This window comes from Electrona antarctica (assembly GCF_951216825.1).
Source record: "Electrona antarctica genome assembly, chromosome: 11".
Taxonomy (NCBI): Eukaryota; Metazoa; Chordata; class Actinopteri; order Myctophiformes; family Myctophidae; genus Electrona; species Electrona antarctica.
The window spans coordinates 24,117,053-24,129,316 of record NC_136792.1 but is presented as its reverse complement, the minus strand read 5'-3'; the positions used below and the strand labels follow the sequence as shown (position 1 = coordinate 24,129,316).

Genomic DNA, 12,264 nt, shown 5'->3' with positions numbered 1-12,264 from the left:
CCACCCCAATCGTATTAAAGTTATATTGTATTTAACATACACAGTCACATACCATACAGATTGGACAAAATCAAAATGTATTCATTCAAAGAAAGTTATACAGTGCCGCTTTAAGTAAGACGTGATCGCAGGACCTTTACTTGTAACAAAAACATTTTTTAAACACTGTGGTATTACTACTTTCAAGTGCAGAATCTGAGTAGGTCTTCCACCAATGGGTAATAATAATAATAATAATAATAATAATAAAACTTTATTTGTATAGCACCTTTCATGACATGAAATGCAGCTCAAAGTGCTTTACACAAAAAAGAAAAGAAAAGCAGGGCATAAACAATACAGTGAGGACATGAATAACATTTTTTTTAAAAGACAGATAAATCAATTAAAAGCAAGGGTGTAAAAGTGGGTCTTGAGCTGAGCTTTAAAAATGTCTACAGAGGCTGCCTGTCGAAGGTACAGTGGGAGTTTGTTCCACGCCGTCGGCCCGTAGAAGCAAAAAGCTGCTTCCCCGTATTTTTTAGTTGCCATTTTTTTAGGCAAAGCGAGCAGGCCAGCAGTGGAAGACCTTAGGGGGCGGTTTGGGACATATTTCGGCAGGCAGTCATGTAGGTAGGAAGGTGCGAGACCATTGAGAGCTTTATAAACAAGTAAAAGAATTTTAAAATCAATCCTAAAAACAACCGGAAGCCAGTGCAATGAGGCCAAGACTGGAGTAATATGTTCTCTCATCTTAGTTCTAGTTAAGACTCTGGCTGCTGCATTTTGGACAAGTTGTAATCTGTCAGTTGATTTCTTAGGCAATCCAGAAAAAAGTGCATTGCAGTAATCAAGCCGAGAAAAAACAAAGGCGTGGATTAGCGTTTTTGCATCGTCCAGTGACAAATAGGCTCTGATTCGTGCAATATTTCTAAGAGATAGATAGAACCATATGGGAAGTCTGCGTCATAGATAGAACCATGCGTTGCTCAACTCAACACAGTGGCACTAGTCTTGTTGGCTCACAGCGCGCTGCTGCAGCTGCATGCCGCAGAACCAAGCAGGAGCTGAGCGGCCAGATGTTTGGGGATGGCGAAACGGGGTTCTGGTCGAGCCAGGAAACGGCTCTGCATGCCATAGGAATCGTCTTTGAAAACAGGAAGGGAGCTTGTTCCTTGCTTATGGCTCTCTTCCTGTGGCATGACCGGAGGGTGTGGGGTGTGTGTGTGTGTGTGTGTGTGTGTGTGTGTGTGTGTGTGTGTGTGTGTGTGTGTGTGTGTGTGTGGGGGGGGGGGGGGGGGGGGGGGGGGGTGTGTGTGACGTTTGCTGGGAAAAAAGGTACTTATGACTGTATGGGAATGGCCATTTATGGGTATGAGGAGCACATGGAGGAAAGGGGCTGAAACGGAGCTTCTCTGCCTGTTAGACAGAGAGTCAAAAGTAGGACTGGAACAATGTGGCATCAAATCATTATCACCGGTATTTAAGACTTTTGCCTCGATTACAATTAATGAACCAGATCGTTGTGAGCTTGTAGAATGTCTATTTTGACTATTTATTTATGCCAGCATTTACAACGTGGGTTAATCAGATCAATTTAGTCGATTATAAAAAAACATCTATTCAAAGGTTTGTGTGTCGATTCATTGATGTTAAGGTCCTATTAAAAAAACAACAACAACCTCCTTCTCAATTATTCAATTCACATTCATTGGTTCTCAATATGGGTTTCCATTATATTTTCGGCCCATGAAAAAGTAGCCGATGTAACGATTAGGGCATGCCAGCCCTAATCGGCTACTTTTTCATTTGATCTGGTTTCCATTGCGTTTTCTTAATGTCCAGCTCATCCCATTTTCTTCCCCCTGTAATGTCATGGTAGGCTTAAAGGAATTTATGGGGAACCTAAGTGGTGGAAAATGACTGTTTTTGTTCTATCCCCTGTGGCACATCACCTTGGCCACAAAACAAATGACTTCACAGGCAGGCAGGAGACAAGGCAGAGAGCTTTCACTGTGTGAAAAAGCCAGACCGTAGCTTTGCCTAAAACTCTTACTGTGTTTTTAACCCGGTAAAACCTGGAAAGCGTCTGTGTCATTTTAGATTTTAGTTGTAGATTTAGACCTTGTAGATCTGCAGTTTTTGAAAAATCTTGAAAATGTTTGCAGAATTGGCCTCAGGTCCGTTAAAGGACTCATCAAAGCCAGCATTGCAATATATAATTGAACATGTTTTATAGGTTTGTTCCCATGGCCATAGTGACGCCTGCTGTCTGTGCATGGGGGTTTGTTATTTCATAGCCCACTCTGTTTGCTCTTCATGAACCCCAGCGTCCCTTTAAATTCTGGGTATGTCAGGCGAACATGCAGCGTTGTGATCTTGTAGACTGGCTATTTTCGGTGAAGATTTGGTGTATTGAGCGAAAAAAGGAAGGAAGCCAAGGATAAAGCCTTGGGGAACCCCTGGGCACCAAAGCATAGGGGTTTAAGACAAGTGGTTAAAAGCTGCTAGAAATGTGATTTATCTTGAACTCGTAAGGCTCTGCAACACAGTCAAGCCATTTCTCCTGCATGAAAAATGGTGTCTTACACCAGCATGTGTTTTGCCCTTAAGCAAAAGCACTATGCATGGAGCACTTCTTCTCAACATGCATTTAACATAATGTCATCATGATACACTGTGGTGGAAAGCACTACAGTGATGTTTTGTGTTTTGTTTTGTACTTTTTTTACTTGAGTATTTCTATGTTTTGATATGTTATACAGTACTTCTACTCTACTACATTTGAGAGGCAAATGTATTTGTTACTCCCCTACAATTATTTGACAGCCTTTTCTACTAGTTACTGTACTTTTTTTTCTTTTCTTTTTTTGGAATCGAATCCGCGACACGCTGTCAGGCGTGGATTACCAGCCTAGGTGCCTAGACCGCTAGGCCGGATCTGTCACATTGCAACACATTGTGAGCTTTTGGTTGACAAATTTAGAGACATTAAGAGTATTTATTTCCACATTGTGGTATTGCTGCTTTTACTTGAGTAAAAGATAAATCTGAGTACTTCTGTAACCACTGAATGACATACATTCTGTCTTGTCGTCACCAGTGCGCAGCACATTTGATGTGGAGTGAAGCAGCAATGAGAGAGGGTGTTCCCAGTGCAGAGAACACAGGGCCAGGGAGAGTTATGATAAGTGTTAGGCTACTAGTAAATTAAAGCCCTTGGAACGTGTAAATTAAGAGTTCAGGAGGAAACTCTGGTTGAGGGGAAACGGATCGGCGTCACCGTAGATACGTGTCAACACATGATACCCGATATCCCTGGGAAAAGATTACATAACCCAGTACTGTAAGAAATATGTTGACCCCGTTTCATGTTTGTTATCCAACTTTAATAAATCTTCTTTTATAAATGGGGAAATGAAGAGCCTTTTTTTTGCCTTACATTATGGTTGCTGTCGGTCGGCATGTTTGTTCAGTAACAGGAGTCTCCATGTCTCTCCAGCTCTTTATTAAATAGAAAATGCATTTTCAGGTCGGGATACCAATTTTATCCAATCAGGATAGAGAACTCAGGATACAGATTGAACGAGTGAAATTGGAAGTGATGACACAAATAAATGAGCAGATAAAATGAGAACTGGAACACTGTAAAACAAATGAAGCTGATAAATGGGTACTCTCTCCTGATTGGCTGACATTTTGCAACCCAGCACATCAACTACAAATGTATTTTCTGTTTATTGAAGAGCTGGAGAGATAGGGGGACTCCTGGTACTGAACAGAGTAACAGACACTATATACTGTAGCAATGATTATCAGAATATAGTGTTTAAACCAGTTTTACCAGAATATAGTGCAAACAAACCTTTTGTTTTAACCAAACAAGATCACTTATCCTACCTTCAACCACTTTCAACCTGGCGTCCCTATCTTCCCTGCATGTGTGACATCTTTTAAAACGTTTATAAAGAATCTCCAATTTAACCAGAATAGCACTAATGCATGTAGTGCATGCAGAACAGCACTAATGCATGTTCTCCCCGTGTAACATATTGCAGGTATGCTAGACTATACCTGCAATATTCTATGCATGTATGTTTTCATCCACGGATCTGGTTCCAGTGATCCAGCTGTGTGACACATTGTATTGTTCCAGTTTTGCTTTGGCAATGTAAACGTATAGTTTTCTCATAACAATAAACCCCTTTGAATTGAATTGAATTGAATTTATACACGTCATAAGTGATCACGGAATATGCCGTCGCTTTGAAATGACAGCGTAGTGCATTCCGATCCTAGAGGCAAACCCACTCCACCACTCTGTCCTTGCATCTAATCCTCAGGGCGCGAGTGGAGGCATGAGGAGAGTGAGCGAGTGTGAAAGTTGGGGTATCAGAATTCAGCTTTAGTGTGGCAGCGTGCCGTGCCTCCGCCATATTGGAGCTCAATATGACGGCCGCCACATGGCGTATACCTTTTTATGTCTATGGTTGGAATAACGTGTTCTTTCCACGTGCTACAGTACGTCCTAGTCCTACTGGGGAAACTCCCCCTGTCAGGTGATAAGCAGCGGCCTGCTCACTCCTCATGCATAGAAGTTTGCATGATCTCAGTTCGGGGCTCTCCCCAGGTTGACAAAGGGAGAGTAGCACCCAGGATTTCAGCTGCTAACCAGGACCAGTAGAAGGTGCCACATCACCCCAGTCCTGGCCTCCTTACACTAGCTTCCGGTAAATTTCAGGGTTCATTTTAAGGTCCTGGTGCTCACCTATAGATCTCTACATGGTCAGGCTCCATTATATTTAACTGACCTAGTCCAACGTTGCATGCCAGAAAAAACAAAAGGTGACAGAGCCTTTCAGGTTGTAGCGCCCACACTGTGGAATGCTCTTCCGCAGGTGTTGAGATCCGCAGCCTCAGTGGACATTTTTAAGAACAAACTCAAAACACTGCTATTTGCACAAGCATTTCCGGATGTTACATGATGTTTTTCCATGTGTGTGTTATTATTTTGCTGCTTTGTTTTTATTCTCTGCATGTAAAGCACTTTGTGAGTTTTATCTGTGAGAAGTGCTATATAAATACAATTTACTTACTTACTTACTTAGGCAATTGGTATCAGGTGAAAAAATGGTATCAGGTGAAAAAATTGTGGGAAAAAAAAAAAGAATAGCACTTATGTAAAACAGTGTACTAATTGAATGCCTACATCTAACACTGCAAGCTCCATCCCCCGCTCACTCAACTGTGCATTGAACTACATGGTCTTTGATATAGTGTACCGCTATATCTTTTCCATAAATGGTCTGTTAGCAACATTGACACACAGGAACATTATAATAAGAATTGTTTCTTTGCCAAAACATTTGCAGGGAATGTACTCTTTAGCCCTCCTGAACGAGACGGAAGGGGAATTCACAGGAAGAACAGAGGGGCAGTGGGCGAGAGGTTAAAACACGCTGTACAGGTCACCAGGCACATTCAACCCAACAAACCCACCCCCCATGTTGTCACTGTCAGTGTCGCCAGATTTTGTGAGAGAAAGAAGCGGGTCTACGAAAACCAGCCCTAAAGAAGGGACTAGGTTCCATGATCACACACACACACAGGGGGGTCCCCAGCAAAATGACGTAATATAGCATCAAAAGCAGTTGAACCACTTTGGCCCAGCTGTTTGAAAATAGCCAATATACAACTTCACAACACATTCTAGATTCTATAGAGATTCTAGATCTGCTGTTTTTAATATACACTATTTTTTTGTATGGGGGGGGGGGGGGTCCCTGGCACAAAATATTTTCAGATGGAGGAGGATGTCCGTGGCCGTGCACAAATACAGATGAATTTGACATGAAAATGTTTGAGAACGACTGGTTAAAAAAATGTAGGTGGACTTGGCAACACTGGTCACCATGCGCAGCTCTGTGCCTAGTGTGTTGTACTACTGTATGCCTGCTACAACACTGGTCACCATGCGCAGCTCTGTGCCTGTGTTGTACTACTGTATGCCTGCTACAACACTGGTCACCATGCGCAGCTCTGTGCCTAGTGTTGTACTACTGTATGCCTGCTACAACACTGGTCACCATGCGCAGCTCTGTGCCTAGTGTTGTACTACTGTATGCCTGCTACAACACTGGTCACCATGCACAGCTCTGTGCCTAGTGTTGTACTACTGTATGCCTGCTACAACACTGGTCACCATGCACAGCTCTGTGCCTAGTGTGTTGTACTACTGTATGCCTGCTACAACACTGGTCACCATGCGCAGCTCTGTGCCTAGTGTGTTGTACTACTGTATGCCTGCTACAACACTGGTCACCATGCGCAGCTCTGTGCCTAGTGTGTTGTACTACTGTATGCCTGCTACAACACTGGTCACCATGCGCAGCTCTGTGCCTAGTGTTGTATGCCTGCTAACCTCTGAGTCACCAGCCAGCTCCTCGTGTTTCTTCCTGCTGAGATAATGGCCAGAACATCCAAGTATGACAAACAACCGTCTCCAAATACACTGACACTTTAAACTGTAGTATTGTGTTTTAACCCCCCCCCCAACTGCAGTAAGTGATATGTTTTGTTAAACAATAAGTGTTAGTTAGCGCTATATTATTCTGATAGTTTGATATTAGGCTAAGGATCTTTACAACTCCTTAAAAATGCATTTTCAGATTAGGATACCAGTTTGATCAGAACGTTCAGAGAGATCATACACTACACAGAGAAGAAGTGTGATGACAAGTAATGGCACAAAGAACTTAGGTGAGCTTAACAGATCTACAAGATGGCAGAATATCCGATCTACAAGCTCACGGCTATTTTCACCAAATATATATTTGGTGTAGAGGGTTGAAAAAGTAGGGGGGCCAGTATAGACCCCAGAATTACAGTATACGTATTATAATATTTTTTCCCCGGGAAAGATTATGCTGTATATTCAAAGATTTCATTTTTAAATAGCAGATCTACAAGCTTGTAGCGCGGACCATGGCACAAAGTGATGCGATATGAGCTTGTGGGTCTGTATAAAATATGGCTAAAATCTTAAATGACACCGGTGCTTTCCCGGTTTTGACGGGTTAAATACAGTATAGGGTTTAAGTTGAATATTATTCAGTGGCTGGAATGGGCTCCTCTTCTATAGAATGAGACAACGCAGACAGATGGTTCAGAGAGCAGAGGAGGGAGAAAGGAAAGGAGGAGATTGAATCCCCGGACGGACAGCAGAGATCACACATCCTGGAGTTGTGGAGGTGGGACTACTGTGAGCCCTGCAGAACAGCAGGAGTAGGGCTGGGCAATTAAATTCCCCCCAAAAATATACCAGAACAAATAACCCACTGGCTCATGTACTGTAGGTTGATAGAATAACATGCATATATTTTTTTAATTTATTATATTATATATCAACTAAACCAGGGGTTCTCAACCCGTGGGTCGCTAGCCTGGTTAATAAACCAGACCGAATCAGCCGTTGGCAAAAAAAAGTTGCCTACCAGCGGATTACGGTCTGGCGAGGCTCAGTAGCACGCCTCTTTCCTACAGCAGAGAACAGGTCGGACCAATCGGGACACGGTATGCAATATAGGCGGGCTTTGGTACAGTGACGTTCAATGCTTGAGACCTTTGACTGACAGTAGCTCTGACCAATTGCGTCGAAGAGAAAATGTTCCCCGGGAAATGAAATCCAAGTGGAGCCAGCCCAGACTGATATACCGCGACAGTGTTGTGTGATATTAGTCTGGTTTATTAGCCAGGCTAGTGGGTCGCGACCCCTCGGGGGGTCGCCAAATAATTTTAGGGGGTCCCCAAATTATTTTCAAAAAAAAAAAAGATTTTTTTTTAAATTTTATTTTCACGATTTTTCAAAAATAGCAGACCTACAAGCTCGTAGCGCGCCACTCGGTGGCGCGCTATGAGCTTGTAGATCTGCTATTTTTCAATAGCTAAATTATAACAATGCTTAAAACACCAAAAGTTGTTCCCGCCCAAAATGGTTTAAGGTTATTGTAGCAGTCAATTTATATTGGGGGTCGGGAGGGGGCGGGGCGGGGGTCCCGAGACATTGCCAAAGCATTTCCGGGGGTCCCCGGCCAAAAACGTTGAGAACCCCTGAACTAAACGACACTAAATCCATTAACCACTTATTACAGTACAGATACAGTTCTTATTTCTTGTTTTAATAATCGTCCATTACTCCTTTGAAATAACCGCAACATTGATTTGAAGTCATAATATCGCCCTAAGCAGTATTGGTACTGCAGTACGTGCAGTTCCTGCCGCACATGTCTCAGACATAACTACACGCCACGTCAACCCACATAAGGATTGCATTTATGTTGAAGGTCACCTTCCCTAACCGACCCTGCTGTCTATAGCTGATGGCTCTGGTAGACATGGCCTGTCCTTGGCCATGTTAGCAGCAAGCATCTCTTCCACAGCGCTGGGAGGGAGGTACTGTCTGTGTGTCGTCTGCTGTCAGGCAGAAACCTCTTATCTCCACGTGTTTTACTTTTTGTGTTTTTGAGTGGTGCAAACCACTCCAATAACCAGCTTTGTCTGTACCCGTGTCTGTACCTGTGTACCAGGTGTGTACCTGTACGTGGGGCCATGTACAGGTGAGCATGGTTGCTATGGTTAGTGTGTGACGTCACTGCAACACTCAGTTCACACGGGTGTGATTTTTTTCATAAATGAACGCCCTACTCAATCATACTACAGCATCACACAAAAGCATCAAAAGTAGCGTATCTGCCAGCGCGGAACACGGTGTCGGCGCATTTTGAGCATGTAGATCTGCTACTTTTGCTATTTTTGAATTTGTCCTGAACAGTTTTTTGGACATATGAGGTTTCCACCTGACAGATGTACATCTAGTGAGTTCCACCTGACAGATGTACATCTAGTGAGGTTTCCACCTGACAGATGTACATCTAGTGAGTTCCACCTGACAGATGTACATCTAGTGAGGTTTCCACCTGACAGATGTACATCTAGTGAGTTCCACCTGACAGATGTACATCTAGTGAGGTTTCCACCTGACAGATGTACATCTAGTGAGTTCCACCTGACAGATGTACATCTAGTGAGTGAGGTACATTTACTTGAGTACTGTACTAACTGTAGCCTACTTAGTATTTTGTATTTTTCTATAATTATGACTTTCTATGCGCTACATTTCAGACAAATATTGTACTTTTGATTCTACTACATTTCTAGAAAGGAGAAATACTTAAGCTATCTTTCAAATATAGTGAAAATATCAGAGCTTTAAAGCTCCCGGTGCAGCAACAATTAGGACAAAGATTCATGTTGGGGTTTGGGGGATATGGTTAGAAATATGTCTGAGTTATACTTAATTGTTGTCGTTGCGCATTGAAAAGAGTTGAGATTGCAGATCTGCTATTTTAGGCATAGGGCGAGAGAGAGAATACAAAATGTGTGCGTGCCTGCGTTTGTGTGTGTATGAACAAAGTTATCCAGCTTTAATCTATTCACCAGAGCCTGTAAACATGTTGCAATCTGCTCCTGTGAGAGTTACAAACTCTACTACTTACTCTTGTCATCACACATGGGGGGGGGGGGGGGGGAGCAAATCACAGGCCCCAAAAATAAAAGAATAAACATGAGAATTGTGTTCCCAGGGAAACTTAATATTTATGCTGTTTTGCAGGTTGCACTCTCTTACAGGAGGGTGTTTAACTCCCTTTGTTCACTGGGCATGAAACAACAGCCCTAAAACCTAAAACCAGCCCTGATGATCGGTTTTCATATACCCAATGTTGACTAACTGCCGCTAGAATGCTGAAAAAGACATTAATTACAGGGTTCCCAAGGTGTTTCGCTTGCTTTCTAAGCTCCCAGCCGTTGTGCACTTTGAATAAAAGATTCACAACAAGTTGACATGACCGTATACCTATCGTCACTGTCGGGGCAGAAAGCTTCGTAATTGTCGGGTAGAAACCTCTTATCTCCATGTTCAGACTTTTTGCATTTTTTCGTAAGAATGAATGCCCTATTTGAACAGAGACGGAGATATAATATCATTATTTTCCCTTTATCGGTGTTGGTTTGCGAGCAGGACAGATGAAAAGGGAGACGGCTATTACAGGGTAGTGGCAGTAGCGAGATCGCTGCCTTCTGACGGGTTTCAAGCCTGAAGCAGCAGGTTGCTTAATCCATTATGCTACCTCTGGCCACATACTGTAGCATGATAATTGTAATGATTTGCTGTGGGAATACAGAGGGTTTGACAGGTCGCTGCTGGTGTGTGTGTGTGTGCGTGTGCGTGCGTGTCCTACAGAAAGTAACATGTTTACAGAACATACATGAATCACTTAAGACCCATTAAGACCCCATCATCACAATATGATGATGTAGGCCGGGCATAATTCATTAATGCATGTTTTGTAATAATGCGTATAGATTGCAGATCTGCTATTTTTGTGTGAAAAAAAAGTTAAGACTTTTACTTGAGTAAAACTTTCACTTTGTAACAGAGTATTTCTAACATGGTATTGTTTGTTACTTGTATTTAACATCTGAGTTCTTCTTCCACCACTGGTGTGCTCTGTAGCTGCAACAGTGCTGAGTTGAACACGACTCCAGTCAAACCAGGTCAACAACAGGGTAGTTCCATGAGTCGCAGCGCAGGCAGAGCTCTGGCAATTCCTTCCGGGAAATGTTGACTTTGATTCAGCAGAGCGAGCGACGAGTATAGCTGTTGCGTGGTGATGAGCTCGGCTCTTTTTCAGTGCTTTTGTGGCACCCTCTAGTATGACGAAGTCAGGCATTCATTTACGGAGGAACATCAAGTTAGAATATGGACATACGAGGTTTCTGCCCGACATGGCTCATATTATTAAACCATAAAGCATCCTCCCAGGCATGGGTCTGAAGCAACGGTGTTAAAAGGATATAACACAGAGCCTAACTTTTTATACTTGATGGACCAGTTGGCGTTGGCTTAAAAATCTCACATGGATTTCATTTCACAGAGAAATAATTATGTAACTGTGTGCTCTTGAGGGGTTCATGTAAGTCTTGTAACAGGGAAATGTGAAAAGAAAAGATTAAAAAAAAAACTTTATTTGGAAAAAATAAGGCTAATTTTGCTGGGTCATAAATCACGTTCCAAAAGTACATTCAACAATGGACCCCTCTGGGGTCGTTTGCAAATGTTTTTTTTGTTTTTTTTATTATTAAAATGCAGGGCTGCAGGTTCAAAGTGGTTACAGTTCTTCCTTGTAAAAAAGGGCTAATGTACTGTAAGTACTTGGACTTGGACTACGTGACCTGCTGATATTCAACCGGGGTCATTTTCCCGGTGTGTGGTTTGTGTGACCAACTATGAATGAGGTTATATGGCGATGGTTCTCACACTGGAGTCCAAATAACATCAAACATTTTGCCACTTTAAGTCTTTAACCCGATTTTATAATTTGGCTGTTTGAAAATAGCATATCTACGAGCTCATAGCTCGTCGCAATGTGACACATTGTGAGCTTTATACATCTTCTGAGTTTGTGAGCTTATACATCTTTAATAATACTGGGAGTCTAAACACGAAAGTTAAGGGTGTCCCTGGCACAATATATAATCTCAAATGGGGGTCCCCGGCCAAATGTATTGTTTCGGGATCCTTGGCATTCATGAAAACCAATGTGCTACAGGGCATGTGGGGCGCGCGCACACACACACACACACACACACACACACACACACACACACACACACACACACACACACACACACACACACACACACACACACACAGGCCCACAGCGGTGGTTGTGCGGGCGGGCAGGCAGGCTCACGTTGCACTTTGCTAATCAGGCTGCAGCAGTGAGCTGAGCTGAGCGCGTTGGGAGTGTGTGTAGCAGCGGCACACTGCAGAGGTGGGCTACATTCAGCTCATCAGCACTTTACATCCCTCCACTTCCTCCTGACACAGTTGTATTAGATTGAAGCTGGCCTCCTGAGAACCAGGGGAGGGGAGGATGAGCATGCCGGGAGAGAGAGGAGGGGAGGGAGAGAAAGGCAGCTCTGTGGCAGCCTCTGGGAAATGGGAAGAGACGATAAGAGTCCCTTTGAAGAGAAATCATCCATTATGTTTACTGAAGAAGGCAGATTTTTTTTCTCCACTTTTACTGTTACTGTACCTCAGTGTCAACCTTTCAATGGAGAGACGGGTTATTTTAATAAGGAAGAGAGAGGGGTGGGGAGGAGGGTCTCAGACAAAGGGGGATAAAAGGCTGTTGGCAACACCTCACCTTGAAACATGCTAGC

The 12,264-nt window shown here is 43.1% G+C and overlaps 1 protein-coding gene across 1 annotated transcript in view; it reads left to right on the top strand.

The window, feature by feature from the left end:
• maml2 (mastermind like transcriptional coactivator 2) overlaps positions 1–12,264 on the top strand; it is a 74,588-nt gene that overhangs the window by 30,350 nt on the left and 31,974 nt on the right. The window lies entirely within an intron of this gene.